At 35.1% G+C, this 16,722-nt stretch overlaps 1 protein-coding gene and 1 pseudogene across 8 annotated transcripts in view; both read left to right on the forward strand.

The window, feature by feature from the left end:
* SNTG1 (syntrophin gamma 1) overlaps nucleotides 1–16,722 on the forward strand; it is an 869,847-nt gene that overhangs the window by 791,605 nt on the left and 61,520 nt on the right. The window lies entirely within an intron of this gene.
* On the forward strand, nucleotides 15,360–15,468 carry LOC112204330 (U2 spliceosomal RNA; annotated as a pseudogene).

Raw genomic sequence — 16,722 nt, forward strand, 5'->3', positions numbered from 1 at the left:
GATTGCAGAATGCATTTACTTAGATGTAGATCTCTGGGGATACTCATTTGTTTTTCTCTTTAGAATGTTTACTATCCATTGAACTGGCAACTGTGTGTTCATATGTTAAAAAGAAATAAATAGAAGAGTTTATTCCTACAGAAAATTGATAATACAAATTATTAGTGATTGAATTTTATCATGTTTGCAGAAAAAAGCAACAATAACAACAAGTTAAACAAAAACAAAAACAAAAATAACCTTTGCCATGATTTGAATGAATGTGTTCCTTCAAAATTCATACATTAGAACCTAATACCTCATGTGATAGCATTAGGATGAGAGCCTTTCGGGAGGTGATTAAGTCATGAGGCTCTGTCTTCATGAGTGGAATTAGTGCCCTTATAAAAGAAGTTGAAGTGGTGCTCTAGCCCTTTTTGCCCTTCCTTCTTCTGCCACGGGAGAAGGCAGCAACGAGGCACTATTTTCGAAGCAGAGAATGACCTTTCACCAGACACCAAATCTGCCAGCACCTTGATCTTGGACTTCCAGTCTCCAGAACTGTAAGAAATACATTTCTATTGTTTCTACATTATTCAGTCCTGGATATTTTGTTATAGCAGGAGGAACAGCCTAACATGCTCTTAGAATCCAAGAAATCTGTACCAACAAAACAAAGTTTTTTGCCTATTTTCATCACACAGATGGCATGTAAACTTTCTGAAAATAAAATCTGTAGGTTAAGAATAACAAATAGCATACCATGACCAGCAGTATGTGGAAATGTGCTGGTGCGTTCTTTACCACATGAATTTGGGGCATTCTTTTGAAAAATTTTACATGGCTATGATTAAAATAAATATTGTAATACATCAACTTACCAGATTGATAACATTAAGCTATTATAAAATTTATCTGTAATATTTGAGTTTTAGAGAAATTTTAATAGAAAAAGATTAACTTTTCTCCTTAATAGATTTCAAATAAATTCTCAAAGTGAAAACCTGTATACTCCACTGAATGGTTTAATATAGTTGATGAAATATATATTTTTTATGTGGAGTTAATTTGAAGGGAATAAATTTAGATGAAATACATTTGAGGGAGAAGTTTTGAGCTTGATTAGACAATTTAGTTCAATCTTTAATTTAGGCAACTGGCCCAATGATAATGCATTCCTGTTCTATTATGTCCAGTTCAAACATGCATGATCTCTAAGACTCCATAATAATGACATTTCAAAAGTGTGTTCAACACTGAGCTTGCTGTCCATTTTAGTCTCACACCTTTGTATTCCCATCTCAACTATCTAAATAAATCCAAATTTAATTCTATCCTCTTGCCTTATCCTTACCCTTGCCATTTAGCCTTTGAATAACTTTCTCTAAACAAATCTAAAAGGTGTTCCCTCTTTTCCATTTTCAATATTACTAACTTAGCTAACCTCTTCTCATTTGTATTACCACAATATCTTCCAAATAGGACTTGTCAATTTATTTATTGAAGACATTCTTATTATGCATCAATTATGCTACATGACTATTGCTACATACTAGGAGTATAACAACAGATGCAGTCCCTTCCCTCAAGAAGTCTACAGTCTAATAAAAAGGACAGATCTAGAATTGGGTAGGTACTTTCATGCAGTATGGAGAAAAGTCTAAGCATTATGAGGGCGTAGTTACAGACTCAAGAGGGATGATGCCAAATGGAAATAGGATTTGGTGGGACAGTTTGATCAACTGCTTAAACAGAAGATTCATCAAGACAATTTGCAAAGGGTAAAAGGTATGTTTACGGTTATTGCTGGACACTCATGAGTCAAATATCAAATTCCAGGTGATTTGTGATGTGAGAAGAGTATAAATAGATACTGCCTTCAAAGCATTTTTGTTGTAATTTTTAACATGTTCTATATAATAAGTTATAAGCTACATAAATCGTTCTTTCAAATGTTGTTGTTTTTGTTTTTTACCTATGTGGTGAAAAGCTACTTTTATTGCACATAAAATAGTTAACATAGGGTTTAGTTTACCTTCATATGTGAAAGTTGCTTCAGTTTCTTTAAACAGAAATTTTTCTCTAGGGCATGAATAATTGAACCTGAAAACAGTGAGCTGGTAAGGAAATGAATAAAGAATGTGCTAGGGGATTTTTAACCTTTTTTGTTCAACATGTAAGCCTTTCATTAGCATTAATACAACTTCACCTTCCATTTGTACATTATTAATGCATTACAGTTTTGAATGGTCTGCATCCAAGGAACACTTGATGTCATTTGAAAGTGAATTTATTCATTAACCTGTGTCCCTTAGTTGCAGCCAGCTTTGTATCCCTGTTTTCTGATGGAGCTAGAAGCCAGCTTTGTACCTGTATTATAAGTGTCAAAAATAAAAAGTTAGGGCAAGCTTTGTTTCCTCTTCCCTTCCCACTGACATTCTCTAGGTTACTGGCATTTTCAAGCTTTGAGCCAATTTTACAATGGGTCTTACTCAAATGAATAGCTTATGGGAAACTTTTCACATATGGTGGAGACAAATGCTTAAAATAGCAGCATTATTATAAGAAGAAGTGATGACTCAGAGCATGCTATGAATAAATTGCTTTCCTGGGTTTAGTGTCTTATTCTAAATGGGACTCTCAGTCTTTCCTCTATTTTAAGAAAGAAGTCAGGCATTAGCAATAAGAGTTTATTTATAATCATGTTCAATAAATGAGTGTGATGTTTGGTTAGGGAAATCATTAAAAAGGTAGGTCAGAATAAAAGAAGAAATATAAACTGTGGAAAATGACAGACTTAGTTTTGATTTCTACTTCTTAGCTATGAAATATGGTGAACGTGTATGGTGCTTCCTTTATTGTATCCTGGGAAATTACAATAACTCTAGCTATTGCATAGCTCTTACAGGGATTAGAGATAACATAGGAAAGGGCCCAGCACAGTGAATGCCCATTTTAATAAATAACAAAGATGATGCTTCACTGAAAGAACAGCAGACTCTCAGAATGCATCACACACACTAAATGAAGTATTTTCAAATTACTTATAATCTGTGCTTGTGTTCAGCCATCAAATGATTCAGTGTCAGGAACAAATGATGGATTACATATTATATGCCTCATTCTCTTAATATGAAAAATTCTGCTTGATAAAATTTCAACATTTCATCTTCAATTGCACATGGATTAATCATTATTTATGATCACATTGTATGTATGTATATATATACGTATATATGTATACATATGTGTGTATATATATACATATATATGTATGTGTGTGTGTACATACATATATTGAGGTGGAGTCTTGCTCTGTCACCCAGACTGGAGTGCAGTGGTGCGATCTCAGCTCACTGCAACATCCACATCCCAGGTTCAAGCAATTCTCCTGCCTCAGCCTCCCGAGTAGCTGGGACAACAGGCATGTGCCACCACTCCCAGCTAATTTTTGTATTTTTAATAGAAACGGGGTTTTTACCATGTTGGCCTGGCTGATTCAGAACTCCTGACCTCAAGTGATCCTCCCACCTCAGCCTCCCAGTGTGCTGGGATTACAGGCGTGAGCCACCACACCTGGCCCACATTGTATAATTGAATGTGATTGCATTGAATCCAAGGTTCTGTAATGCTTACCTGTTTGCATGCATTCCTTCAAATAAGATTTATCTCTTATAGATAGTAGCTCATAGGCAAATTATTCTTCTGCAGAACGTATTTTTCTTTTATATTCTTTAATTAATTATTTAATCAGCCCTTAGATTGAAACAGTTTTACCACATACATGGCTTTTGCCATTGACAGTCTTCAATGATTCTGTTATAGTGAACTCCAGTAGTAAAAGTGCTGGGATTTGTTGTGTTGTTCTTTCTTCATCTTTACTTTCAGGTTTTGCGTATGGGAAATATTTAATTGTATTTTAAAATTCAAGAAAAATTATATGCTTATCATTTCATATAAATGTCCAAGGAATATTTTTAATGAAACACTGTTTTTGACTGTCAAAAACAAACAAGTTTTAATAAATCAATAGGTATCTTAAATCCATTAACACTATATGTAAATGTATTACATATTCTATTCTATAGTGCTTATTTTATCACTTCTCAACTTGTATTTCATGGGAAAAAGAAAGTGCTTGCATAAACAATGTTAAATGATTTTCTTTTATGAAAATATCCTCAGACTATCGTGCTAATGAAGCTCACCAAACGTACGTGACCACATTTGACTTCCTTGTTCTGGAGGAGCAAGCAGGAGCTTCACAGGTCCATGGAAAGACATGGGAAAGTAAAAATCTGGTCTGTAATTACTTAATATAAAGGTTTTGGGTCAAATTCCAGGCTTTAAAATATTCAAAAATTTCTTCATACATTGCTATTAGTTTTGTTCATTTATTTATTTCTTTTGCTCTCTCCTTTCGACTTGATCTCTACCAAGTTCAGCAAATTAAGACTATTACTAATGGCAGGAATTATTCAGTCCAAATTCAAGGTCCTTTGACCAAAGTTCTCGAGAGAAGACAGAGACCATTGGGCTTGCACAGTCCAGAAAATATTACTGGCTGTTTTCACCATGGCTTCTCTAAAGTTGGGCATTTCATAGGCTTTTATAAGCTCTCGTTTTAGTATATATTTCCCCCACTTCCTGATTACAGGCCTCCAATAACATGACACCCACATAACTAGAGGGAAATGAAGTGATTTTTCTTCATTAAAGTTGATTCTGTTTTAATATGTTTATTTTACAAAAGTTGGAATTATTGCATGTCCCCTGCATGCCAGTAACTCCATTAGGACCCAGGGCTTCAACAGTGGGTCAGTTAGACTGACTGGAAGCTCTCATTACAAGGAGAGGTGCACAGCAGGAGAGGTTCATGGCAATGAGGCCTATGGGAAAAAAAAAGGAGAAAGGTATTGACAGAGAGAGGTTTCAGAAGGTCTTTTAGTAGTTTTGCAGGAAAAGACTCCCTAAGGCAGTAATATTTGTAGTGAGACCATAGCAAGAATGGAATAGCTATGAAATTAGTAGGGGTAAAAAGGTTTCAAAGAGAGGAAATGAGAAGTGTTAAATCAGAGGCATGAAAGGGCTTTGCTATTTGCTTTTCTCCAAGAACATAAGGAGGGCAGGGTGAGGAAGAGGGAGTGAGAGAATAAAAAAGATAATTCTGATTGTAGTGTAGAAAATAAATTCATGTTTACTTTATCAAAAGCTTTTATTCCATGGTGTTGTTTGTATTTAACATTTGCTTTGTATTTTAAACAATCTTAGTTACATTTTTTATATTTGATATCAGAAACAGGAAGGGTCACTGGCTGTAGAAGATATCACAGATATAATATAGATAATCACAAACAAAGCAACAGAGGTGCCAAATGATTTTAAGTAAGGAATCTCTGTTTGGGAAAGGGGTGGGTGTCGGAGACATATTTAAATATTTTCCTCTTATCTGAGTTCCGTATAGTTTTAGTTGAATATGTGGTCTCCTCGGGCTAATAATAAGTAATGTGGCCATGCAATTTGCTGCCCAAGATGTGATAATAAATAATTATTAGCTAACAAATTGGTTTCCTGGTATTGGTTCACCTGTAAGATTATTTTGTCAAGCATTATTTTTAAAAGACTGTTATCTCTAAAATATAAACATATACTAGGCATACTAAAGAGAAATTGAGAGATATTTCATTCTATTAATTATCTAATCATTAATAAGTAGGCTAATCATTTTTGGTAGATTATTTTTAGTAGAGGATCACAGTTTGTTGAGATGCAATTATGAATGGCATGTTCACCAAAATCAATTCAGGTGCACTTCAGGTACATACGTTTTTTAATTTAGAAGAATTTGATCTTGCTACAACTCTGTGCTCTATTAATTGCATATATTCATATTATCAGTGTATAGTAAATAACATAACCAATGTTAAAGGTTTAGATGAATTTATGGTAGCATTCAAAATAATAGAGATAGTTTAATTCGATAGAAATAAATTTCTAAAACTTTTATTCTACAAATGGGATGGAAAAAACAGTTATTAGAGTTAACAGATTTTTTTAAATTTGAAGCATTAATAGAAAGAAAACATCATTTAATTATCTGTGGATTTATTCTACTAATGGAGACAAATAAATATCATTCGGCTCACTTTGATAAGAAAACTTCATATTCAAAATGAGTATATTTCATTTATATGGAGAATCGTTGGATCAAAATAAAAAGTTATGCATAAAGAATGATTTGTAAATATACCTTCTCCATCTAAATATATTAGATCAACTTATTTGGGCAACATTTTGTTTTTAAAATAACTACTAATCCTGTATTTCAAGCATATGCTAATTTGTTCCATTTGGCTTTTATGCAATCAGTAATACTGTTATTCCCATGGTGAATGGGTGAACATTAAACAACATTTTGTGCAATTGCATACTTCTTATCAACTTTATGATATATTAGAATTCACTAGTCAATTTTTCATTTAATGCTCACCTTACTTTTTTAACTTAACTAAAGTTGAGTCTAAAACATCAAACTGTAAGATAAGTATATATAGTTCTATATTATAATCCAAAATAATATAAAAATAAGAAATATAGTCTTAATAATATAATAAACAATAAAACGTCTTTTACAAGCATTCAGGTTACTGCCTACAAACCCTACAGAATGGCCATTTATCCTCTTTCCTGTCCATATTTTAAGTACGTGACACCTCTAATTTCCTCTGTTTTTCACCGCCCCATTGAAAGATTGCCTGATGCCAGAGGACAGGTTGCAGCAAGCAGGCTGTTGCACCAACTGGCTCATGAGCAGAGGTGTTGAATACTTCCCCTGCAATAGACCTGAAGAAACAAGCTGCCTTTAGCATCTCATATCCAGATGCACTTAGTTTTATCAGCAAGTACCATGTCTATTGCATTTTTGCTAACCAGGAGAATATTCTGGTTTGATATAAATTTTGACCACCAAAAACAAAGCCTTGTGCCGCTGCTGCTGAATTACAGAAGTGCATCTTCTCTACCCACGCTTCCTGAGTGTGACTGTAGGATTGGCAAGGCTCTTTAGTATTCCACACTTGAAAAAGAAATGAACTTCTACCTACTCTGTCTTCCCTCTCAGGTTATAACACAATAATACACATCTTCACATTTTATCCTTCTTCAGTGCCTAGTTGTGTACAGGTATGTGACATATGGTATGTGTGTGTACAAATATAATTTCCATTTGGAGAGCTAACTTCCTAAACCCACATTAACATGTTATTAACCAGGAACTCCTCATTGCATTAAAATAGTGCACTGAAAGAGCTCATAACAAAGTCATTCATAATCTTCTCATCAATATCACTAATTTCTAAAAATTAATTAATAAAATATTTTATTACTCTTTATTACACAAGGTGCTATGGAGCAGTTAGTAAGGACACATATTTCAGCCAGTAGTGTGTTTTTGAAAAAGTTTCCCTAAGGAGTTATGATTTTCCTGGAGACTGAAACATAAAACGAGACATGAACTGGCCGAAGTTGGGGGAGCGCTCAAGTGGGGCCCCTCAGGCAGAGTGGGCAACAGGCAAGGTGGAAGGAATGAGCAAAAGCATCATGATTTGTGAATAATCAAGAGTTGCTTGGCTGGAACAGAGTACAGTTGAAAGTCAGTGGCAAAAATGAGATTAGAAATTTGAGGCCGGGCGCACTGGCTCACGCCTGTAATCCCAGCTCTTTGGGAGGCCGAGGCAGGTGGATCACAAGGTCAGGAGATCGAGACCAGCCTGGCTAACACAGTGAAACCCCGTCTCTACTAAAAATACAAAAAATTAGCTGGGTGTGGTGGCGGGCACCTGTAGTCCCAGCTACTGAGGAGGCTGAAGCGGGAGAAAGGCATGAAACCAGGAGGTGGAGCTTGCAGTGAGCTAAGATTGCAACACTGCACTCCAGCCCAGGCGACAGAGTGAGACTCTGTCTCAAAAAAAAAATAAAATAAAATAAAATAAAATAAATAAATAAATAAATAAATAAAATTGAGCAAGGCTAAATCTTGAAGGATTTTGTGTGTCTTAACAAGGATTTAAATCTGATCATGATACTACCATTGAAAGATGTTATGTAGCAGAAATATGATCTAAGTTGAAAAAAGGGAAGGGAGTGGGCTTACATTATACAATGTGGAATGTCAAGAGTAGAGAAAATAAATTAATTTTGAATTTACTGTGAATACGCAAGAGAGAAAAGGTATCTAAACTATATTGGTGGTGTATAATGATAATGATGACATAGAGATTCATGAGGTGTGTGGGAATTAGAATTAACAGAATTAGAGGCAGGGGGTCTGATGGTAAACTTCATTTTATTTTCAAATGTAATGCTTAGAAGATGGAGTAAAAGTGCTGACAATCCCGAAAATAAATTAAAGAAGAGAGTGGTTGAGGGGAAGATGAAAATTCACTTCAAATATATCAATTTTAATCTCTATACAAGCTGTCTTAGATTGGGTTCCGTTAAGAGTTTTCTTTGAGAGAGCTTTCAACGATGATATTTCTAGATGCTGGGAGTCCAGCAGCCCTCCCAACAGATGTGAGCAGAGAACCACAATATCCACTGCAGTGCACATCTCCCATTCCACAGCCCCACTGGCTTTTTATGCTAAAGTGGGCCCATCCAGGTGCATTTTGGATTCTCACTGGCCCTGGATTCTCACTGGTCCTTCTGTAGAAAACAAGAGAAGGGTTAGTGAGATGATAAATGGCCCCTGCTGCTATGGCTGTTGTCAAGGCCATAACTGACAAGCATCATCCCCTCCTCCACTCCTCATTCTTGATTGGCCCTGTCATTACCATAACATCTGCTGCTCTGGGAAGTTTGCCTCCTGGGCTAACTCACACTGTCATCCCAAGAGCTGATCCTGTGGCTATGGATGCTGATTTATTCCCACTGACCATTAAAAGTGACAATGGCAGCATAAACATTTAGCAGAGTTATTGCATGCCAAATAAGTTCTTCTTCACCTTCCTCCTACCTCCTGATTGTGTTAAGAGACAATTATCCCTGCAGAAGGTGACTCCTTAAACTGTTTACTGATCTCTTGGTACAAAGTGTTTAGAAGCACCAGAAAGCACCGTGGCTTATGACCTCCACTTGCACAGTACAGAGTTGTCACCACAAGATGCTCACATTCCCCATTTGAGCAGCTGGGAATGGTGATAGCTGCAACCTGTCCTAAATCCACCTCTTCGTTCTCTGACCCATGTAGTCTACCTGCCAGGGACACAGAACTGTGTATTGGTCAGTGATTCCAGGTCTATTCCACCACACCTTGGGGGTGGTGTCCCCTTCTCATAGTATATCTCCTAGATGAAACACTAACTATATACGAAGAGACCATTGAACTGTCTGTCCTCTTTTGCCAAAACTCTGAGGGTGATGCAGCGCTGAGGGCACCACTAGGTGCCTTGATGATGCTCCAGCACCTCTTTTGTTGTACAATGGGTCTGTAGGGATGAGGAGTTACAAAGACTCCTGCAAAAATTCTGCAAGTCCTAAAATGTTGAGGCCTGGTGAACAGGAAAGGCAAACTCATACCAGACTGTGTGTCTATTCATGTCTAAATGAATTAATGCCTCTTTGGGGTGAAAAGAGCCCAAAATTATCAATCTGCCACCAAATAGTTGATTGATTTAGCCACATTGGTGGCACCTTGAGCACTCATTTTTGGCTTCTATTGGTGACAGATTGAACATTCAGCTGTGGTAGAAGCTGGATCCTCCTGTGTGCATGAGGAGTCAGGTTGGGCTCATGTGTGGCACCCATTTGTTAATGCATTCTTTATGCCAATGACAGAGCCAGGCTGTTGTAAAATCTCTGAAGTATTAGGAGTGCTCATTGTTTGGGGCTTTTTCCTTGGACCCCTTTTTCCCTAATGTTCTGATATTTTAGTACTCCTAGATCCCTGACTGGGTCAAATCTTTCACCTCTGTCCATGAATCACACATATTCTTATCTCATTCCACTTGTATTTGCAGAAAATGGATACCCAGATGCACCGTCCAGAGTTCTGTGCAGTGGGGAGCATTTTCTCCTCACTTATGTTTTAGGAACAGCTAACAGAGGGGCTGTTGAAGAGGAAACCTCAATATTTAGCTTGCATGCTGAGCCTGTCTATCTTTGAGCAAATCTTCGCCTTTTGTTCTATCTTAGGTCACCATAGGGATTGTCCCTTAGGTGGCATATTTGCTAGTTGTTGAGTGGTGCAGGTCCTAGGCTGGTGATGAGATGGAGGCCTGGGCTGCCAGCTTGGGTAGCTTGCTGGTGCCCTGTGGCTTGGCTCGTCCCTGATTCCAGGTGAATACATTACATGCAACTTTTTACATTGCCCTGCTGTACCTTATAGCTTATTAGGCAGACAGAGTCCAAATATAATGTGTAGCCCTGGATACATGGGATACATGTAAGCATTTCTCTCTACAAGGGCCTCTGATTAAGAAATGGTAAGCAGATTTGCTGGAGATGGAATCACTTTTCTCCAGAGACCAAAGAGGTCTATATTGTGATTCTCCTATGAGGGCTTCACATAAATTTCACACAGGTTCTTTCTTTGGAATAGACACTTCTAATGTCATAGAGTTTGGCAAATTAAGTTAAGCCCGTGTCTACCTCCCCTCCAGTGATGGGGGTCTCTTTTGTCAGCCAGCTAGCAGGCAATCCATGTCCAATATTTCATTTTTGCCTTTGTATTGAGAACTACACCTAGCATGAGCTATGCTAGTTTGAATTTCATAGAGTAGTATTCACGGCAGAGAAATAGGTTTGTGAGTTGGTACATTCAGGACACACCTGTATGTAAAGAGGAAGGCAGGATAGGCAAGAAGGATAATCTGACCCACAGGTAATTGTACCTAAGGGCTAGTCATACTTAAGGGGAATTCTGAAGCTTTGATTGTCCTACAGAGTTATCCCAACAGCAACAACAGGGTCAGACATTTATATTTCTATATCACCTAGGACTTCAACTGTGACCAAGGAACTCATTATGATGGGTAAAAAGGCAAATCAGCAGCAGCAGGTACACCCAGCAGCTGGGAGATGGGAGTGCTAACCCTGACCTGGAGGGAGCACCCCGTATTCACTACACGGACTGTGATGCTAAAAAGTAGTTGGATAAGAAAAAATGACAGCGACTGGGAAGAGAAGATAGATCAGTTTCAGAGGAGACTGGAAGAAAAAAATTTCAATCCAGAATATTGTACAAATATACTTTGGAAATGATAAGGTTTAATTATTTTTGAATGAAAGAAAGTGATTTGAATATATGAAAGTAAAACTATATTTGGAAAAACAAAGAGAACCGTGGAAAGACATGCTTAGTTTTCTCTGCTGAGTGTGGTCTGTGGAGGGGGCTATGCCACATATTGAGTAGGGCAGAGGGGATGAAGGCATTAATTAGTGTGAAAAAGAACACTGCTATTTAAAAGGCTTTGAAATAATCAAATTAGTGAAAACACATATCTCTTCAAAGGATTTAAACATTCACAGTAAAAAATTATTTCTGCTTTTATTATTTCACACTATTTTGGCACTACTCAGCACTCTGTTTGCTCTGACATTAGGGGCATTACATGACAAAAGCTTTATGCATTAACGAGGATGAACAAAAAGATTATAGGAGCAAATGGAACAAGAGGATGTGTTTTGCAGACGTGATATAACCTAGAACTAGGAGTCAGCATATGTACTGTTAATGGCATTGAAAAATCATTATAGACATTCATAAGGATATGTTGTCTCAAAATGCTATGAATTTTATGACATGTTTAAGATGAAATACAAAGAATTTTTAATGAATACAGAAAGATCCATCATAAAATATGAAGGAGGCAATATTCATCTTCAGAAAGTTCTTACTTCTGCTTCCATATCCTCCCAGAAGCATCACCATTAGTACTTGTATTCAGGTGACTTCTGACATTAAAGTTTGCCATCAGCTTACTGTTCTATTGGAAGAACGCTACTAAACTAGTTTGAAATAATAGAGGAAAAAACTTTGCAATCTACAAAGCGATTTTATGAGCATTATTATTTCATCCCTTTTTACACTAACCTTTAAAGTAGAATAGTCAGACATTATTACTTCTAATTTACAGTAAAATATGATCAGGCTCTAATAAATTAAGAATCTTGCCCAAAGTCATGTGGCTTATAAGTAGAATATAAAATTCAGATTACATTTTAGGGCTTGTGGCTCTGAGCTCAGTATTCATCTTTATTTCAGTACACTGCCAACAACAAAATACATGATCTTTCCTGGGATATATGCATTGTAATAGGGGAAAGCATCTCAATTTCCTGATGATGGAGTTCAGGCCAGTGCCTGGAGAAGAGGGCACAAAAGGAGATAAACAGGAGAGAGTGGTTTCTGGTCTTTATAATCCCCTTGATCTCATTCGATGTAGGCAACTACTGATTATCCTAGTGTGCATGAACTTTACCAGTATGAAAAAAAGGGAGACAAATTGGCATTTTTTTTGTGAGTTTTAGTATCATTACGCAAATTATTAAATTCTACACATATTTTATACAGATCTCATTACTATATCTTTATTTACTTTCTACCAGATTGAAAAGCTTTTGACGCCAGAAATTCTTGCTCCTGTGTTTCTTACTAGCACCTGGTTTCTAACCAAATCAAAGTGAATTAAATAAACCATCCCACTCTACATGTACTTCTAACAGCTTACTCAACACTATCCTGTCTGGGTCTACCTCAGAGCCAGCTATAAGGCATTTACAATGGCACTCACAATTTACATTACAGAGCAATGTAAACTACATGCTATCAAAAATGGTGATGTCTGCTCATCCTTTTCATCATTAATATTCTCAACACAATTGCCATAGTGTTTATCAGAATCTTAGGAACAAAATATTGCTAAAATAAATAAGACTGCCAATAAGTCCTTGAGTTTAGCCATTTTTCAGAACTTTATAACTTTCGTTGACAATAATTTTGACTTAGGTTATTCCAAATTGGCCTTAGTAAATTTCTTTGAGTTTTACAAGTTTACACAATTTGCCTACGTTCTTATCTCTTTTCCTAGTTTACTGCATTATCTTTTAGCTGACAAGTCCTTCAGTTAAGTATATTCATTAATTTCTTTATATCCATCTTCGGGGTATCCTACTGATAGCCAAGGGTTCATGCTTCATATTCAAAAATGTATCAAACCTCTTTCATATGACTCTAATACACATTCTTATAGCCAGAGGAAATTTAGTATGAGTTTTTAAAGTCTGTTCACTCTTAAAAGTACATCTAGTTGAAACAGCAAATTCCTGTTTAATAGTGTAATTACTATATATAAAATATCATTTCAAATTTATAATTATAATTTGAGAATTTCAAAACCTTGCATTTATAGCTAGGCCAAGCTAAAAATAAAGTATCCTGTCCAAAACTACACAGTAGGTTAATGTCAAGGAGTGCTACAAACAGTGAGGTACTTTGGCAGACATTTTTTCTCTATTTGTTACAGGTGTCTTTGTTTGTTTTAACTTAAAATAAATTTCACGTCCTTATGTTTCCCCTAACATTATATTACTTGCATTTTTCCGTATATCTACATAATACTCATCAGAATTATTTTAATGCAAAATGTTTAGAATTTTCATTTTTTGATATTCATTAATAATAAGGTGTTTAACATATTCCTTTACATTTTATATATTGTATTTCTGTACAATTAATTTTTATAAATGGAATTTCTGGATCAAATAATATTAACATTTTAAGGGCTTAAAATATATATTTAAAATTGCTGTACTAAAATTTTACAATGTCATCAGCAATGTTATGTAAATATTTTTTCCACATAACCTTACTAGCTTTAGTTAATATAATTTTCAGTGATCTTTACTAATATAATGATGAAAAAAACAGTCTCAGTAATATTAATGCAGTCTTCTTGATTTCTAGTGAGGTTGAACAGGTTCTCCTATGGTTGTTAACAAAAATAATTGTTTTTCCTTTTTCTAAAAATAACATCTTTCTGCAATATTTTTTGTATTTTGTGCATTTTTTTCAACTTTTATTTTAGATACAGGAGGCAAATGTGCAGGTTTGTTACATGGGAATTTTCATGATGCTGAGGTTCAAGGTATGGATCCTGCCACTCAGACTGTGAGCATAGTACCTGATAGACAGTTTTTCAACAGTCAACCCCCTCCCTACCCCTCTAGTGTTCTTCAGTGTTTATTGTTCTCATATTTATGTTATTTTATGCTCAATGTTTAGCTCTCCTTACAAATGAGAACATGTGGAATTTGGTTTTCTGTTTTGCATTTAATTTGCTTAGGATTATGACCTCCATCTCTATCCATGCTGCTGCAAGGGCAAGATTTTATTCTTTTTTATGACCATGTAGTATTCCATGATGTATAGGTACCACATTTTTTTTTTCCAATCTACCATTGATAGGGACTTGGGTTGATTCCATGTCTTTGCAATTGTGAATAGTGCAGCAATGAACACATGAATGAATGTATCTTTTTGATAGAATGATTTACAGTCCTTTGGATATATACCCAGTAATGGGATTTCTGGGCTAAATGATATCTCTGTTTTAACTTCTTTGATTAATCATCAGACTGCTTTCCACAGTAGCTGTGCAAATTTACATTACCACCAACAGTGTATAACACTCTCTTTTCTCTTCAGCCTTACCAGGATCTGTTGTTTTTGACATTTTAATAATAGCCATTTTGACAAGTGTGAAATGGTATCTCATTGTGGTTTTGATTTGCATTTCTCTGATGATTAGTGATGCTGAGCATTTTTTCATGTGTTTGTTGGCTGCTTGTATGTCTTCTTTTAAGAAATGTGTGTTTGTGTCCTTCGTCTATTTTTTAATGGAGTTTTTTTTCTTTATCAGGGGCTTAGGGTTTTTCTTACATTTTATCATATTTTATACTATATAGCATTATGACTATTATTTTTCTTTTAATATTGGTTAATATGCATTAATTTTACTAAATGAATTTGTAATTTCTTATTACTGTCATGTCTAGGACTTCATATATTTCCAAAATTACTAAAAATTCACTTATATAATTCTATGTAATTTTTCTATAATTTAGATTGCTTAAATTACTTTACTTTTTGAAATATGAGAGATTTGCTTTAAAGGAAGTTATGTGATGAAAAACTTAACTTAAAATATTTTTTCCAAAGACTTAATTGCCCCAAATAGTTTTATTGTGGAAGGGATACTATATAAAATATATTTAAAGGAAACATTGAAGATGAATTGAAATGACTGGATATTGCCTTTCAATAACTTGCATAGTTTAATGTAGTAAGAAACAAACTATAGACATGTATTTATACAGAGACTATTGCTTCTCGGCCTTTTGGCTAAGATCAAGTGTAGTATTTATATAGAGACTGACATCTTCAGGATAGTGACAGTATCTTTTTCATTCTAATTATCTAGCAAAATACTCAGTATATACTAGCCACTTCATAAATATCTGTTTTTAAATTTTTTAAATGAAATTCTATATTAATTTATTCTGCCTCAATATCATTACATATTACTTGAAAATTCTCCCATCATTATTGACATATCTATGATTTTAATGTTTCACTATGTATTTTTAAAATATAAAAATTTTAATTAGTATTTGCTTTGAATGGATTTTGAACTATGTTGTTTCCAGAATCTTTTCTTTCTAAATGGTGGCACTCTCTCTCTCTCTTTCTCTCTCTCATCTCTTTCTCTGTCTCTCTCTCTCTAGAGATATATATAGATATATATATATGGACATATATATCTATATATGTATATGGACATATATATCTATATATGTAAATGGACATATATATATATGTCCATATATATATGTCCATATATATATATCTCAACCATACAACTTGTAATGTTAAACAATTTTACAATTCAGTGGCTTTAATTAATTTACACCACTGTATAATCATTACTACTATCTGTTCATCATCCGAAACAGAAACTCTGTAACTATTAAGCAATAATTACTCATTCTTCCTGCCCAACATATTGGATTTAAAAAATGATCTAACTATATGCTGTACACAAGAGGCTAACATTGGATCTAAAGACACAGGTGGTTTAAAAGAGAATTGTTGAGAAAATATATTCCATGCAAATGATAGCCAAAGAAAAGCTAAGTTTCTAAACTAATATTAGACAAAAACTCCTCCAATCTAAAGGAGCATGTTCTAACCCAATGAAAGGAAGCTAAGAAACTTGAAAACAGGTTAGAGGAATTGCAAACTAGAATAACCAGTTTAGGGAAGAACACAAATGACCTGATGGAGCTGAGAAACATAGCACAAGAACTTCGTGAAGCATACACAAGTATCAGTAGTCAAATCGATCAATCAGAAGAAAGGGTATCAGAGATTAAAGATCAACTTAATGAAATAAAGTGTGAAGACAAGCTTAGAGAAAAAAGAATGAAAAGGAACGATCGAAGCCTCCAAGAAATATGGAACTGTGTGAAAAGACCAAACCTATGATTGATTGGTGTACCAGAAAGTGATGGAGAGAATGGAATCAAGTTGGAAACACTCTTTAGGATAATATCCAGGAGAACTTCCGCAACCTAGCAAGATAGGCCATTCAAATTCAGGAAATACGGAGAACAGCACAAAGATACTCCTCAAGAAGAGCACCACAAGACACATAATCATCAGATTAACCAAGGTTGAAATGAAGG

The sequence above is a fragment of the Pan troglodytes genome, chromosome 7 (assembly GCF_028858775.2).
Source record: "Pan troglodytes isolate AG18354 chromosome 7, NHGRI_mPanTro3-v2.0_pri, whole genome shotgun sequence".
NCBI classification, from domain to species: domain Eukaryota; kingdom Metazoa; phylum Chordata; class Mammalia; order Primates; family Hominidae; genus Pan; species Pan troglodytes.